The sequence below is a fragment of the Pelobates fuscus genome, chromosome 3 (assembly GCF_036172605.1).
Source record: "Pelobates fuscus isolate aPelFus1 chromosome 3, aPelFus1.pri, whole genome shotgun sequence".
NCBI classification, from domain to species: domain Eukaryota; kingdom Metazoa; phylum Chordata; class Amphibia; order Anura; family Pelobatidae; genus Pelobates; species Pelobates fuscus.
Genome location: NC_086319.1, coordinates 39651434 through 39669362, shown reverse-complemented (window position 1 = coordinate 39669362; position 17929 = coordinate 39651434). Strand labels below are relative to the sequence as shown.

Sequence of the window (17929 nt, the reverse complement as noted above, 5' to 3'; positions counted from 1 at the left end):
TGATTTTCACTGACGCTACGTCTGTTGATTTTCACTGACGCTACGTCTGTTGATTTTCACTGACGCTACATCTGTTGATTTTCACTGACGCTACGTCTGTTGATTTTAACTGATTAAGGGGGTGCCGAGTTTAGTCTCGCCTAGGGCAGCAAAAAACCAAGATACACCACTGGGTGGATACATAATTAAGTGTATGTGAAGAATGGGCTTGTTTTCTATTTTTACTGATGACGTCTCTGACATCTACATTGACATTTGTTATTTTTAGACACAGTTTTTCAAATAGCCGTGACTGTAATGGTTTACTCTTGATGACATTTACTATTTTTACGGCAGTGTTTAAAACATTTTTTGAAATACTGTGCCATAGTTTTACATACTAAAGCTTCTCTATGAAGACTACAGTGCGTCCATGATGCATTCAGACTTAGTTTAAGAATGCGTGTCACTACACCACTTTTTTTTACCACACATTGCCCGTGCAACATCGGTCCATATACCAACACAATTCATCCAGTGCAGTTCCTTTGATTTTATATAAGTGTCGAGAGTTTTGAAAATCGCCTCACTACTACCTTGAATAATTGGTTCACAAAATAGCATATCTTCATGAGGCTCATTGTTCCAAATAAGCTACCTGGAAAAAAGCTTTAATCCTACACTTGTCTTCAGTTGAAAGCCTAAATATTCATATTAAGCAGATACATAATTAGGTGTATGTGAAGAATGGGCTTGTTTTCTATTTTTACTGATGACGTCTCTGACATCTACATTGACATTTGTTATTTTTAGACGCACGGTGTTTGATAATTGAAGTTGATTTCTAAACTTGTTTTTGATTGCTATCATTGCCGAAAATCCAATTTCACACATGTACGAAGTAGTAAAAGGAAGCAGCACTCTTAAAGCTGTGGTAGAAAGAGTCGGATATGTGTTTTGAACTGACAGCCAAAACGGTATAAATTTTTTACGATCAAAATTCATTTTCAGGAAAGTGTCTTCGGATAAATCAATTAGTTCTTCGTCTGCCACCGTAGATATACCAGTAGCCACATCATCACTCTGAAATGGATTCACAATCCAGATGTTTTTCTCACAATTCCTTATTTCTTCACTGAAATAATTATCAAAACTTTGTTTCAACGAGTCTAGATGTGCAAGTATCACCAAGATTAAGTCGTCTGCTGGTGTCACTTGATTTTCAATTATAAAAGTTGCGAATGTTTCAAAACAATCATAGTTTTGGTGTTTAATATTTCTTTCCCATAAAGAATTTTTTTTGGTAAAACCTCAAATTTTATCATGTACTGCAAATATACAGGGAGTGCAGAATTATTAGGCAAGTTGTATTTTTGAGGATTAATTTTATTATTGAACAACAACCATGTTCTCAATGAACCCAAAAAACTCATTAATATCAAAGCTGAATATTTTTGGAAGTAGTTTTTAGTTTGTTTTTAGTTATAGCTATTTTAGGGGGATATCTGTGTGTGCAGGTCAGGGCCGGATTAACATAGGGGCTGATGGAGCTGCAGCTCCAGGCCCAGGCCCACGGAATAGGCCCATTGTTAAAAAAAAAAAAAAGGTTTATTTTTTTTTTTACACTTTTTTTACACACACACACACACACACACACACACACACACACACACACACACACACACACACACACACACACACACACACACACACATTCCACCTTTCTTTTATTTTATTGGAACAGCCAGTATTTGAGGCTGCCTGGCTGGTGCCAATATTGCAGTGATACTGGCAATACAAATGCTGGTATTTTTCTCAGTATAAACAAGAGATTACTCTGCAATACCAGCATTGGCCAGTAGGGGTCACTGTATGTGGAGACAGGCAGGGATAGGAAGCTCCAGCATATCCCTCCCTGTCTATCTCTACTCACTGATCTGCAGGGGTGCAGCTACAGAGAGTCCAGACAGCAACACCCACCCTGTAGAGACAGCCTACAGCTCAGGGAAGTAAGGAATGGGGGGGAAAGGCTGCAAGGAGACATACACTGAGACACTAAGGGACACTGGGAGACATTAAGGCAGACACTGAGACACTAAGGGACATTGGGAGACATTATGACACAGACACATGGGGACACAGTGTCCCTAGTCTCCCAGTGACCCCTAGTCTCCCAGTGTATAGAATCCATCTATACAGCAGAATCAAACTAAGTAGTTTTTTGGTGATTTTACAGCATTTTCTCTTATGTCACTCCTTGTGATTTACATCATGTGATGTCACCCATACATATTTAATTATGCAAATTAGTAAGGCCGGTATGTTTTTCCAAGAAATGTGGCAACCCTAGCTACTTTTCACATACTCTTACTTAACCCCTTAAGTCCGGCGGACGTATATTTACATCCTTTTAAAAGCGGCTCTAAACGCCGCAGGACGTAAATATACGTCCGCCGTTTTTTTTTTAACTTACCCGGTCGCCGGTGGTCCCACGCCGGCGATCGCGGTTGGGGGGACTCCCAGGGAGCCCCCCCGAGGCAGATCTGCCTCCTCCGGTCCCTCCCGGTCATGTGAGAGTGAGGTCCTTGCGAGGACCTCACAATCACATGGCCGGTATAGCTGGCTCAGGCATTGCCAGCAGGGGGACCAACTGTAATGACAGTTGGTCCCCCTGCTGGCTGAAAATAAAATAAAATTAAGTTAAAAGTGTAAAAAAATATATATATATATACTTAGATCATATATATATATTATATATATATGATCTAAGTATATATATACACATATACACACATACACATACACCGTCTAGGTGTATTTTAATATTAATATATATATAATTATATATATATATATTAATATCAAATTACACGTAGACTGATACTGATTAAATATATATATAATTATTGTTATATATATATTTATAAATAATATAAAAAAAATAAATATGTAAATACGTAAAAAAAATTAAGTAAAAAAAATAATTAAAAATAAAATATTAAAAAATATATAGATGTGTTTTATTTTGTTCTAACTGTATTGTGATATTAATATATATATATTTATATCAAAATACACGTAGAACGAAATAATATATATATCTATATACATAAATATATACGTATATATCACTATATATATACCTATATATAAATAAAAATATTTAAAAAAAAAATATATATATATATACGTATATATACACATATGTATCAAATCCAAATGAAAATAGGCTGCTCTCCGGGCTTAAAAGTTCCAAATTTTATTTAAGGTTGATTAAAAATTGCGACCAACGTTTCGGTCCCCGCTCGGGACCTTCTTCAGGGTCAAATTTCAACAGGACAATACATCTCAATAAAAATACTGACCTTATATACCATTACTAATTAAGAAAATAACTCACCAAAGTGTTTACCGCCGAAATCACCAACACCGAGTGCACTTCCGGGTATGCGCGCGCACCTCTGAACGTGCCCCGCCTCCCATCACGTAATCGTGCGTGCTTAGACTCCTGAGTGACCGAAAACTGCGGTTACCATAGTGATGTGTAAACTACTGTGGTTTATGTATGAATTCAACCATCTGTTCCCATATAAAAATTACAGTAAGGGGAACACAATTGTAAAAGTGCTTAATGTGTATGAATATTCTTAAATCCATCTGTTATTAATGTGTTTGTAAATAAAGTGCTCACCAAGTAGCTACTATCCACAAAAAGTGCCGAGTGCAATAAATTAAAAAACTATCAAATTAGTGCAGTAGTGGACATCACTCAATTAAAGTGCTACTAAAGTGCTTCACATTTCATAAACATACATAAATTATATACATAAATACATATAAGCTAAAAAATATTATTTAAAAAAAATTTTTTTTTACTAGCTAACTGGCTATTCCTACAAGAAAGAGTGGTAGGTAATGCTTTCATTAAGTCCCAAAGGTGACACTGTATTTAATTGGTTGATCCAAAACGCCTCTCTTTGGAGCAATAGTCTCCCTCTATCACCCCCTCTCCGGGGGGGAGGGATATGGTCTATCCCAATGAACCTGAGGGCTGCCAAAGGGTGCTTCTTTTCCAAAAAGTGCTGTGCCACAGGTTTATCCGTTAGTCCATCCCTATACGCCAACCTAATGCTTGATCGGTGACCCCTGATCCTCTCACATAGGGGTGTTTCAGTCTTTCCCACGTAGTGTAAACCACACGGGCATACCAATTTATAAACCACATAAGGGGTTTTGCAAGTGATGGTGTGTTTTATATCATAAACCTTGTTTGTATGAGGGTGGTTAACTTTTAATTAGTAATGGTATATAAGGTCAGTATTTTTATTGAGATGTATTGTCCTGTTGAAATTTGACCCTGAAGAAGGTCCCGAGCGGGGACCGAAACGTTGGTCGCAATTTTTAATCAACCTTAAATAAAATTTGGAACTTTTAAGCCCGGAGAGCAGCCTATTTTCATTTGGATTTTATCTGTTTTGGAGCTTTGGTCTGGCGCCCGGCATTGGCTTAGGATAAACGTGAGTGCTGGGGATTTCAAGTATTTTTTGTAAATTTCTGGGAGAGTGGGGCTCTACCTCCCAACCCTACATGCACCCGTCTGCAGTGCTATTCTTAAAGCACTTTAACTTACATGAGCAAATTGAGCTCCTATAATATTGTCAATACTATACCATTAACCCTGTTAAAGTTTCTGTGCATACTCAAACTTTTTACTTGGTAACATGGATGAATTCCTTGTGCAAGCTGGCACCTACACAGAACATGCAGAAATACTACAATTTACCCCAGAGGAGGCATCCCAAATTTTATGGGAAGAAACTGGCCAAGAGTTGCCTAACTATACGACATCCAGGGATGTGTACTTTAAATTGTTACGACTACACAAGAGGAGTGTGGATCTGGACCTGCATGGTCTATTTTTGTCAGATTATTTTAAGGCTAAAATGATACCGCGTGGATTCAGGTTATTGAATATACCGACAATTGGCAGACTTAAAGCAACAGTGTGCAGAGACTGGACCCATGTTTTAAATAAAGCCTCCTTAGACTTGATGCTTATAACAATCAAGGATGTCAAAACCGACCTTGCAGAAGTTAAACAGCAAATTGTAACATTGGAGATGGAACAAGCGGTTTTACTGGCCTCAGCAGATGGGGCAAAGTTACAGCAACAACTTAAATCGGAATTGCTTAAATACAAAAACGAATTGGTCAGGTTTAAGAAGCAAAAGTTCGAGATGGTCCAACAGGATTACAAGGACCATCGAGTGTATAGATGGCTATCAGGTGACCGTCCACCAAGACCCAGGCGATTCCGCAGAAAGATTGTCCGCCCCAAAATTCCGACAATAGATGTTACCTCGGGAGATTCTATGTCAGAGACCGAGAACCCCAATGAAACATCGGCTTTTTTAGGCCAGACCGGGACGGGTACAGTTACCCGCAGCAGGGTCAGAGGCGAAGAGGGTACAGGAACAGGAGAGGGCGCAAGGCCAGACATGGCACGAAGAGGCAAGCCCCCCCCATCGGAAGTAAGCCCCGTTTTCAACCTTTCGGATAGACAATTGGATGATATGGAGATGAAGATCTTGAGTAAGGGACTATCATATGTCCCAACCAGCGCGGCGAATTCCTTTAAGTGGAGCACCGAACTATTTCAGTTTGGCAGAAATATGAGGCTCAAAGAATTTTTTCATAATATCCATAAAAATAAGCCAAAGCCAATGCCAATGCCAGGGGGCGTGGAGAAATTTAAAGCCAAGTCCACGTTCGACCCACAGACCAATAAACCATCTATTAAGACATTTCTTGCCACCACATCTAAGATGACACAGGAAGTATTAACCAAACGGCACAATAAGAAACATAATATCAGCAAAAAGGAGCGACAACTTCTCGACAATTTATCTAAAGACCGCACCATAGTGGTCCGTTCAGCGGACAAAGGTGGCGGGGTGGTCCTAATGAATTATAGGGACTACGCAGAGGATCTCAACCACCAACTCCAAGATTTGAGCACGTATCTCCCCTTACCGGGAGACCCTACTGTAGAGATCCAGAGGAAGATTTCTGATGCTATTGATATGGGCCTTAGAGCTGGATACATCAGTCAAGACTTACATAGATTTTTGAATAAACAGCATCCTCGGACTCCGATTATATACAGTATACCAAAAATCCACAAGAGTATGCACAAACCCCCAGGCCGCCCCATTGTATCTGCTATAGGGGGCATTCTAGAGCCCATAGCACAGTGGTTAGACCATATATTCAAGGGACCTGTGGAGGAGTTAGACACCTGCATCAAAGACACACAGACCCTCTTGTGTAGAATCAAAACTTTGGAATTTGGAGATCAACCCCCCATATTCATCACTATGGACGTCAAAAGTCTTTATACGGTAATCCCCCACACAGATGGCATTGAAGCCATGCGACAAGTGTTATGCAACTCCACTGTCTATCAAGGACCTATGATAGAATTCACATTGGAACTTTTATCTTTGGTTTTGTACAATAACTACTTCAGATTTGAAGAACGGTGGTATTTGCAGGTGGCGGGGACATCGATGGGGTCAGCCATGGCCCCCATGTACGCTAACGCGTATATGTATATATATGAGCAGACACACATCTTGACCCCCTACAAGGACAATATTATTGGTTACTACCGCTTCATAGATGACCTGTTGATAATCTGGAGAGGCAGTTGCAGTGAAGCACATACAATGATAGAAGAACTCAACTTGCTCCAAACACCTATTAAATTCACAGCCAATGTCAGTGAAGTCAGTGTACAGTATTTGGATTTGGAACTTTCATTTCAATCGAAGGAGATACAATACACTTTATTTTCAAAACCAACGGATCGCAACACTTTGTTGCATGCAGATAGCGCACACCCAGTCCCTCTGAAAAAATCAATCCCCAAGGCGCAATTCCAAAGGGTTATTCGCAACAATTCAGATGACAATAAAGCTGAGGTACAATTACAAACCATGACTGAAAAGTTTTTGGATAGAGGATATGACCGTCGGGAGTTGGAACAGGCACTGTTGAAAGCTAAGATGGCTCCGGTGCGCACCACAAAGGATCCCACACAGAGGATGATATTCCCTATGACGTTCCATAACACCTCGAGTGAAATGACAGCTATAGTCAAAGAGAATTGGAGAATGGTTGCTTTGGATGAATCGCTACCAAAAATTTTCAGAGAAAGACCATTGATATGCTACAGAAGGAATAAAAGCCTCAAAGACATATTGGTGCACACTGACCCCGTGGAAAGTTATTCCAAAGTGGACAAACACAATATAAGGGGATGCATACGATGTTTGGGATGTGTAACGTGCGGACACATGATTGCAGCAAAAAAGTTTAACCACCCTCATACAAACAAGGGTTATGATATAAAACACACCATCACTTGCAAAACCCCTTATGTGGTTTATAAATTGGTATGCCCGTGTGGTTTACACTACGTGGGAAAGACTGAAACACCCCTATGTGAGAGGATCAGGGGTCACCGATCAAGCATTAGGTTGGCGTATAGGGATGGACTAACGGATAAACCTGTGGCACAGCACTTTTTGGAAAAGAAGCACCCTTTGGCAGCCCTCAGGTTCATTGGAATAGACCATATCCCTCCCCCCCGGAGAGGGGGTGATAGAGGGAGACTATTGCTCCAAAGAGAGGCGTTTTGGATCAACCAATTAAATACAGTGTCACCTTTGGGACTTAATGAAAGTATTACCTACCACTCTTTCTTGTAGGAATAGCCAGTTAGCTAGTAAAAAATTTTTTTTTAAAAATAATATTTTTTAGCTTATATGTATTTATGTATATAATTTATGTATGTTTATGAAATGTGAAGCACTTTAGTAGCACTTTAATTGAGTGATGTCCACTACTGCACTAATTTGATAGTTTTTTAATTTATTGCACTCGGCACTTTTTGTGGATAGTAGCTACTTGGTGAGCACTTTATTTACAAACACATTAATAACAGATGGATTTAAGAATATTCATACACATTAAGCACTTTTACAATTGTGTTCCCCTTACTGTAATTTTTATATGGGAACAGATGGTTGAATTCATACATAAACCACAGTAGTTTACACATCACTATGGTAACCGCAGTTTTCGGTCACTCAGGAGTCTAAGCACGCATGATTACGTGATGGGAGGCGGGGCACGTTCAGAGGTGCGCGCGCATACCCGGAAGTGCACTCGGTGTTGGTGATTTCGGCGGTAAACACTTTGGTGAGTTATTTTCTTAATTAGTAATGGTATATAAGGTCAGTATTTTTATTGAGATGTATTGTCCTGTTGAAATTTGACCCTGAAGAAGGTCCCGAGCGGGGACCGAAACGTTGGTCGCAATTTTTAATCAACCTTAAATAAAATTTGGAACTTTTAAGCCCGGAGAGCAGCCTATTTTCATTTGGATTTTATCTGTTTTGGAGCTTTGGTCTGGCGCCCGGCATTGGCTTAGGATAAACGTGAGTGCTGGGGATTTCAAGTATTTTTTACACATATGTATATATATACATATATTAATTCTACACATATATTTAGGTAATATTTTTACATAATTAGGTATCCTTATTAATTACAATTAGCGGGACCTGCCTGACAACCCATGCCGAAAGTATAAGGAATTTAATTTGCTAGCACTATATTTAACCCTATAACTTTCCAAGACACCAAAAACCTGTACATGGGGGGTACTGTTTTACTTGGGAGACTTCGCTGAACACAAATATTAGTGTTTCAAAACAGTAAAATGTATTACAACGATGATATCGCCAGTAAAAGTGACGTTTTTTGCATTTTTCACGCACAAACAGCACTTACACGGACGATATTACTGCTGCAATACTTTTTACTGTTTTGAAACACAAATATTTGTGTTCAGCGAAGTCTCCCGAGTACAACAGTACCCCTCATGTACAGGTTTTATGGTGTTTTCAAAAATTACAGCGTCAAATATAAGGCTTGTGTTTCATTTTTTTCACATTAAAATTCGCCAGATTGCTTACGTTGCCTTTATGACCCTATGGTAGCCCAATAATGAAGATTACCCCTATGATGACATACTATTTGCAATAGTAGACAACCCAAGGCATTGCAAATGGGGTATGTCCAGTCTTTTTTAGTAGCCGCTTAGTCACAAACACTGGCCAAAATTGGCGTTTTTTGCATTTTTCACACACAAACAAATACTAACGCTAACTTTGGCCAGTGTTTGTGACCAAATGGCTACTAAAAAAGACTGGACATACCCCATTTGCAATACCTTGGGTCGTCTACTATTGCAAATGGTATGCCATTATGGGTGTAAATTTATTTCCTGGGTTACTATACAGTCTCAAAGACAACGTAACCAATCTGACAAATTTCAATTTCAAATGTAACACGCTATATTTGACCCTGTAACTTCCCAAAACACCATAAAACCTGTACATAGGGGGTACTGTTTTACACGTGAGACTTTGCTGAATACAAATATGTGTATTTTATTGCAGTAAAAGCAAACAGTATTATGACATTGACAGTTAAAATGTCATGTAGAACTAAAAAAATAAAAAAAAATCTTATTTTCTCCCATGTTTTTCATATTAAATTATGTTTCACAGCTAAATATTTGATATTAAATGAAAGCCCTGTTTCCCCTGAATAAAATGATATATAATAAGGGGGGGTGCATTTAATATGAAAGAGGTGAATTACGGTTTGACAGACATATAGCGCAAATGCCAGGTTTTGTTTACATTTTGTTTCGTTCACAACTTGTACATTTGGCTGCTGTGTTAAGGGGTTAAGTATGGAAACTTAAGATGGATGTATGGAAATAAAACTTGTGTGGACTGACTGACAGTATAGTTGAAGGGACACTATAGTCACCAGAACAACTACAGCTTATTGAATTTGTTCTGGTGAGTAGAATCATTACTGTCAGGCTTTTTTCTGTAAACATTGTCTTTTCAGAGAAAATGCAGTCTTTACATTACAGCCTAGTGATAACTTCACTGGCCACTCCTCAGATAGCTGTTAGAGATCCTTCCTGGGTCATGGCTGCCTAAAATGCATCCAAACATTCAGTGTCTCCTCCCTCTGCATGCAGACACTGAACTTTCCTCATGGAGATTCATTAATTCAATTCATCTCTCTAAGGAGATGCTGATTGGCCAGGGCTGTGTTTGAATCATGCTGGCTCTGACCTGTCTCTTTGTCAGTCTCAGCCAATCCTATAGGGAAGCACTGTGATTGGATCAGGCCACCACTTCTAATGATGTCAGCAGACTGCTTTTTTCTGAGGCAAACAGCATGCAGAGTTACAGCTTCAGGCTTGAATATAGTAAGATTTTGCTATATTTATGGAGGCATGATGGGCCCAGGGGGGCTAGATGGTGGTGTTAACACTATAGGGTCATAGGCGTGCGCAGCCTGTTGCATTAGGGTGTGCACCCTAAAGCACAAACACACACGCCGCGTATATATGTATTTTTATATACACACACACACATATATATATATATATATATATATATATATATACATACACACACACAAATACAAGTATACGTAGGTGCAGTGTATGTGTGATTGTGAGCTGAGCTGTTCAGTGTGTGTGATTGTGAGCGGTGCAGCGTGTAAGGGGTGCAGTGTGTGTGATTGCGAGGGGTACAGTGTGGTGTAATTGTGAAGGGTGCAGTGTGTGTGATTGTAAGGGGTACAGTTTGTGTAATTGTGAGGGATTAAGTGTGTGTGTTGGGTACAGTGTGTATGATTGAGAGGGGTGCACTGTGTGGGCGACAGGGGTTAGGAGGGTGGAGGGGCAGCAACAGGGGTTGGGGGGTAGAGGGACAGGAGGTGGGGGGGTGGAGGGGCAGTGACAGGAGGTAGCGGGGGTAGACGGTTAGTGACAGGGGTTAGGGGGTAGTAACAGGGGTTAGGGGTGGTAGAGGGGTAGTGACGGGTTAGGGGGATAGAGGGGTAATGACAGGGGTTGGGGATAGAGGGGTAATGACAGGGGTTGGGGTAGAGGGGCAGTGACAGGGGGTGGGGGAGTGGATGGGCAGTAACAGGGGTTAAGGGGGTTGGAGAGGCAGTGACATGGGTTAGGGGGGTAAAGGGGCAGTGACAGGGGTTAGGGGGTAGAGTGGTGTGACAGGGGTTGGGGGGTAGAGGGGTAGTGACAGGGGTTAGGGGGTAGAGGGGCAGTGAACGGGGTTGGGGTAGAGGGGTAGTGACAGGGGTTGGGGGGATAGAGACAGGAGTTAGGGGCAGTGACAGGGGTTGGGGGGTGGAGAGGCAGTGACAGGGGTTGGGGGGTGGAGAGGCAGTGACATGGGTTAGGGGAGTAGAGGGAAAGTGACAGGGGTTAGGGGGTAGTGACAGGAGTTAGGGGGGTAGTGACAGGAGTTAGGGGGGTAGTGACAGGAGTTAGGGGGTAGTGACAGGAGTTAGGGGGTAGTGACAGGAGTTAGGGGGGTAGTGACAGGGGTTAGGGGGTAGTGACAGGGTTGGGGTAGTGACAGGGGTTAGAGGGGGTAGTGACGGGGTTAGGGGGGTAGTGACGGGGTTAGGGGGGTAGTGACGGGGGTTAGGAGGTAGTGACAGGGGTTAGGGGGTTAGGGGGTAGTGACAGGGGTTAGGGGGGTAGTGACAGGGGTTAGGGGGTAGTGACAGGGGTTAGGGGGTTAGAGGGGTAGTGACAGGGGTTAGGGGGGTAGTGACAGGGGTTAGGGAGGTAGAGGGGTAGTGACAGGGGTTAGAGGGGTAGTGACAGGGTTTAAGGGGGTAGTGACAGGGGTTAAGGGGGTAGTGACAGAGGTTAGGGGGTTAGAGGGGTAGTGACAGGGGTTGGGGGGTAGTGACAGGGGTTAGGGACATGGGGTTGGGGGGTAGGGACAGGGGTTAGGGACAGGGGTTAGAGGGGTAGTGGCAGGGGTTAGAGGGGTAGTGACAGGGGTTAGAGGGGTAGGGACAGGGGTTAGGGGGGGTGGGGGGCAGTGAGTGACAGGGGTTAGGGGGTTAGAGGGCTAGGGACAGGGGTTAGGGGGGTATGGGTGCAGAGGCAGGGTGGGGGGGGGCAGTGAGTGACAGGGGGTAGAGGGGGGTTTAAATACCTGCCCTGGTGGTCCAGTGGGCGCCCTCTCTCTTCAGTCTGCAGTCTGAGTGAGCTGCAGACCACATGGTGAGTCTCGCGATCTCCAGGCAGAGCGTTGCCGTGGCAACGCTCTGACAGGCTGGAGATCGCGAGATACTTCAGTCTGCAGCTCACTCCCAGCGGAGCTGCAGACTGAGGATCAGGGCAGACGGACAGGAGGGGCCTCTCACACGGCGGCATTGTGTGCACGCCGCCGGCCCCCTCCTGTGTCGGGTCCTCGGTCATAGACCGAGGACCCGACATGTCAGTCTGCCCAGAGGCAGTGCAGCACGGAGGTGTGATTAGGGTGTGCCCAGGCACACCCGGCACACCCCGTGCGCACGCCTATGTATAGGGTCATGAATTCATGTTTGTGTTCCTGACCCTATAGTGATCCTTTAAGGTAATGCTGACTTTGGTCTCTCTAACACTGTGGCATGTTCCCTTTCTTCTACACTCACTACATACACCTTTTATCTGTCCCAGACTATATACCAGGAGCTTCTGCCTGCTAGTAAGAAGGTAAGGAGACAAGTGGACCAGCGAGTGCTAGGGGACAGTCCTTAGAAAGCGTTGAGCGAGCGCATTATTAGATGCATTTATGCCAAGCTCAGGGTGCTGTCTGCATAGTATGCCCTTAGTTGGCCAGCTGCATGATTGGCAGGCAGCCTGACATGCATTCATGCCAGGCTGGCCTTCTAATTCTTTGTGCAGACATGTCCTCTTTTTGGGCATGTTCGCCTCTTTTGGCAGGTTACGTGATTTGCGTCAGTGGCACACCCTTTTAGCCTGCCCATTGACTTCCTGCTTGACTGGACACTGTTGTTAGGGGTTATGGATTTACTTGAAAGATGAAAACATAAATTAGAGAGAGATTAGCCTAGGGTATGTGTTTTCTTATAGCTGCTTTTTTCTTTCTCTCCAGCACCATCTCCATCAGATACATGACGCTTGGGAGTGTTTTACTGTTTTTGGTCGATATGATTCTGTAATTAGGCCCGTCATAATTGTCAGCACCAGGCCCACTGGGCTCTTAATCTGGCCCTGGTGCAGGTGACTATTACTGTGCATAATTATTAGGCAACTTAACAAAAAACAAATATATACCCATTTCAATTATTTATTTTTACCAGTGAAACCAATATAACATCTCAACATTCACAAATATACATTTCTGACATTCAAAAACATAACAAAAACAAATCAGTGACCAATATAGCCACCTTTCTTTGCAAGGACACTCAAAAGCCTGCCATCCATGGATTCTGTTTTGATCTGTTCACCATCAACATTGCGTGCAGCAGCAACCACAGCCTCCCAGACACTGTTCAGAGAGGTGTACTGATTTCCCTCCTTGTAAATCTCACATTTGACGATGGACCACAGGGTCTCAATGGGGTTCAGATCAGGTGAACAAGGAGGCCATGTCATTAGATTTTCTTCTTTTATACCCTTTCTTGCCAGCCACGCTGTGGAGTACTTGGACGCGTGTGATGGAGCATTGTCCTGCATGAAAATCATGTTTTTCTTGAAGGATGCAGACTTCTTCCTGTACCACTGCTTGAAGAAGGTGTCTTCCAGAAACTGGCAGTAGGACTGGGAGTTGAGCTTGACTCCATCCTCAACCCGAAAAGGCCCCACAAGCTCATCTTTGATGATACCAGCCCAAACCAGTACTCCACCTTGCTGGCGTCTGAGTCGGACTGGAGCTCTCTGCCCTTTACCAATCCATCCATCTGGCCCATCAAGACTCACTCTCATTTCATCAGTCCATAAAACCTTAGAAAAATCAGTCTTGAGATATTTCTTGGCCCAGTCTTGACGTTTCAGCTTGTGTGTCTTGTTCAGTGGTGGTCGTCTTTCAGCCTTTCTTACCTTGGCCATGTCTCTGAGTATTGCACACCTTGTGCTTTTGGGCACTCCAGTGATGTTGCAGCTCTGAAATATGGCCAAACTGGTGGCAAGTGGCATCTTGGCAGCTGCACGCTTGACTTTTCTTAGTTCATGGGCAGTTATTTTGCGCCTTGGTTTCTCCACACGCTTCTTGCGACCCTGTTGACTATTTTGAATGAAACGCTTGATTGTTCGATGATCACACTTCAGAAGCTTTGCAATTTTAAGAGTGCTGCATCCCTCTGCAAGATATCTCACTATCTTTGACTTTTCTGAGCCTGTCAAGTCCTTCTTTTGACCCATTTTGCCAAAGGAAAGGAAGTTGCCTAATAATTATGCACACCTGATATAGGGTGTTGATGTCATTAGACCACACCCCTTCTCATTACAGAGATGCACATCACCTAATATGCTTAATTGGTAGTAGGCTTTCGAGCCTATACAGCTTGGAGTAAGACAACATGCATAAAGAGGATGATGTGGTCAAAATACTCATTTGCCTAATAATTCTGCACTCCCTGTATCAGATCCATCCATTCCTTGTAAGTATAAATTTAGTTAATTTAATTTAGAAAATATATCTGCCAAATAAGTGAGCTTCAGAACAAACTTCTCATCATACAAAGATTTTGCGTAATCGTTTTGTCCATCCAGAAACATTGCGACTTCTTCTCGGAGTTCAACAAGTCTTGTTAGTACTTTGCCCCTTGACAGCCAACGTACTTCAGTGTGCAAAAGAAGAGATTTGTGTAAACTTCCCATCTCTTCACACAGTTTTTCAAATAGCCGTGACTGTAATGGTTTACTCTTGATGAAATTTACTATTTTTACGGCAGTGCTTAAAACATTTTTGAAATCTTCTCCCATAGTTTTACATACTAAAGCTTCTCTATGAAGACTACAGTGCGTCCATGATGCATTCGGACTTAGTTTAAGAATGCGTGTCACTACACCACTTTTTTTACCACACATTGCCCGTGCACCATCGGTACATATACCAACACAATTCATCCAGTGCAGTTCCTTTGATTTTATATAAGTGTCGAGAGTTTCGAAAATCGCCTCACTAGTTCCTCGAATAATTGGTTCACAAAATATTATATCTTCATGAGGCTCATTGTTCCATATAAAACGGATAAAAACAATCAATTGGGACAAACCTTGTATATCTGTTGACTCATCTAATTGCAGGGAAAAAAATTTGCTTGCTTTCACTCTGTTGATAAGTTGATCTTCTACCCACTCAGACATTTCATCGATTCTGCGTTTAACAGTGTTATTGGAAACTGGAATAAATTTTTAAACTCTTCTCACCAAACATAACTCCAACAGCATCTTTTATCGCTGGTAGTACCAATGACTCGCCAATGTTGTGAGGCTTACCTGATTTTGCAATTCGCAAACTAATGAGGTATGAGGCATGCATAGCTTTTTCATTAATACTGGTGAAATGAGAAAGCATATTTTTAGACGTATTACATTTTTTTGCTTGCTTTTAAAAAAATTAAGTGGCTTGTTTTTAAAATGTACATGCTTTGTCTCAATATGGCGAAGTAATTTGTTTGGTCGCATACTCTCATTTGCGAGAATTTCACCACAAATTACACATTGCGGACGTGGATCTCCTTTGTCACCATTTCATGTAAATCCAAATTTTAAATAGTCAGAATCATATTTTCTTACTAATTTTCGTCGTTTTGATAATTGAAAACTTGAAGGATTTTCATCAATTTTTCTTCTATTGTCAACTTGAAAACTTGAAGGATTTTCGGCAATTTTTCCTCCATTGTCAACTTGAAAACTTGTTGAAGGATTTTCATCACTTTTTCCTCCATTGTCCACTTGAAAACTTGTTGAAGGATTTTCATAAATGTTTCCTCCTTTGTCATTTTGGACAGAAGATCCTTCTTTTTGGGTTTTCTTTTCACCAATTGGTGTTTTTGCTGGTTTTCTTATTAACCATGCATGCTAAGGTAGATATTAAAAAATAATAATGAGTGAAACACTTACTTATTGCAGAAAATAACAATTATTAAATTCAGAACAAATATCCTGCATATGAATAGATAACTAGACTGTTAATTGAGATATATTTATAAAGACAAGGTTTAATAATCCAAATCTAGGACAGACACAACGAATAAAATAAATCAGGGCATGGTAGCCATTCATAAGTATGCCATACATAAAGTATTTACTTTGTATGGCCACCATGTCTTAAGTGAGGGCAATAAACTTAAGGGGCATACAATTGGCACAACGTGGCAATAAGCTTTGAGGGCATACATTGGCACAACGTGGCACTAAAAAAGGGCAACAAATTGGCAAAACATTGCATAGAAATGGTTACTCACTGACTCGTGTAGAGTCTGACAGGTAGAAGTGCTGTGTCCCGCTCTTATATTCACCAGGCACAATGTGGCAATCAGCCTGAGGGACAAAAAAATGCAATCAGCTTCACATGAAGAGGATTGGCATCACATGGCAATAAACTTTAGGGGCATACAATTGGCACAATGTGGCAATAAGCTTTGAGGGCATACATTGGCACAACATGGCACTAAGCTTTGAGGGCATACATTGGCACAACATGGCAATAAGCTTTGAGGGCATACATTGGCACAACGTGGCATTAAAAAAGGGCAACAAATTGGCAAAACATTGCATAGAAATGGTTACTCACTGACTCGTGTAGAGTCTGACAGGTAGAAGTGCTGTGTCCCGCTCTTATATTCACCAGGCACAATGTGGCAATCAGCCTTAGGGACAAAAAAATGCAATCAGCTTCACATGAAGAGGATTGGCATCACATGGCAATAAACTTTAGGGGTATACAATTGGCACAACGTGGCAATAAGCTTTGAGGGCATACATTGGCACAACATGGCAATACGCTTTGAGGGCATACATTGGCACAACATGGCAATACGCTTTGAGGGCATACATTGGCACAACGTGGCACTAAAAAAGGGCAACAAATTGGCAAAACATTGCATAGAAATGGTTACTCACTGACTCGTGTAGAGTCTGACAGGTAGAAGTGCTGTGTCCCGCTCTTATATTCACCAGGCACAATGTGGCAATCAGCCTTAGGGACAAAAAAATGCAATCAGCTTCACATGAAGAGGATTGGCATCACATGGCAATAAACTTTAGGGGCATACAATTGGCACAACGTGGCAATAAGCTTTAAGGGCATACATTGGCACAACATGGCAATACGTTTTTAAGGCATAAAATTGGTATAACATCGCTCTAAAAAAAGGGTAAAGCTTTAGGGGAATAGATTGCACCAAATGGCACTAAAATGGCATAAAATTGGCAATAAGCTTTAGGGGCATAGAATTGGCACAACATGGCCCTAAATAAAGGGCATAAAATTGGCACAATGTGGCAATAAGCTTAGGGGAATAGATTGGCACAACATGGCACTAAAATGGCATAAAATTGACACACAAGGGCAATAAGCTTTAGGGGCAAAGAATTGGCACAACATGGCCCTAAAAAGGGCACAAAATTGGCACAATGTGGCAATAAGCTTTAAGGGCATAGAATTGGCACAACATGGCCCTAAATAAAGGGCAAACAATTGTCACAACATGGCAATAAGCTTTAGGGGAATAGATTGGCACAACATGGCACTAAAATGGCATAAAATTGGCACACAAGGGCAATAAGCTTTAGGGGCAAAGAATTTGGCACAACATGGCCCTAAAAAGGGCACAAAATTGGCACAATGTGGCAATAAGCTTTAAGGGCATAGAATTGGCACAACATGGCCCTTAATAAAGGGCAAAAAATTGTCACAGCGTGGCAATAAGCTTTAGGGGAATAGATTGGCACAACATGGCACTAAAATGGCATAAAATTGGCACACAAGGGCAATAAGCTTTAGGGGCA

General features: G+C 41.8%; 1 pseudogene; it reads right to left on the bottom strand.

Moving 5' to 3' along the window:
* Positions 1–693: 693 nt before the first annotated feature.
* LOC134601596 (zinc finger BED domain-containing protein 5-like) lies at positions 694–17280 on the bottom strand (annotated as a pseudogene).
* Between the last annotated feature and the right edge of the window lie 649 nt (positions 17281–17929).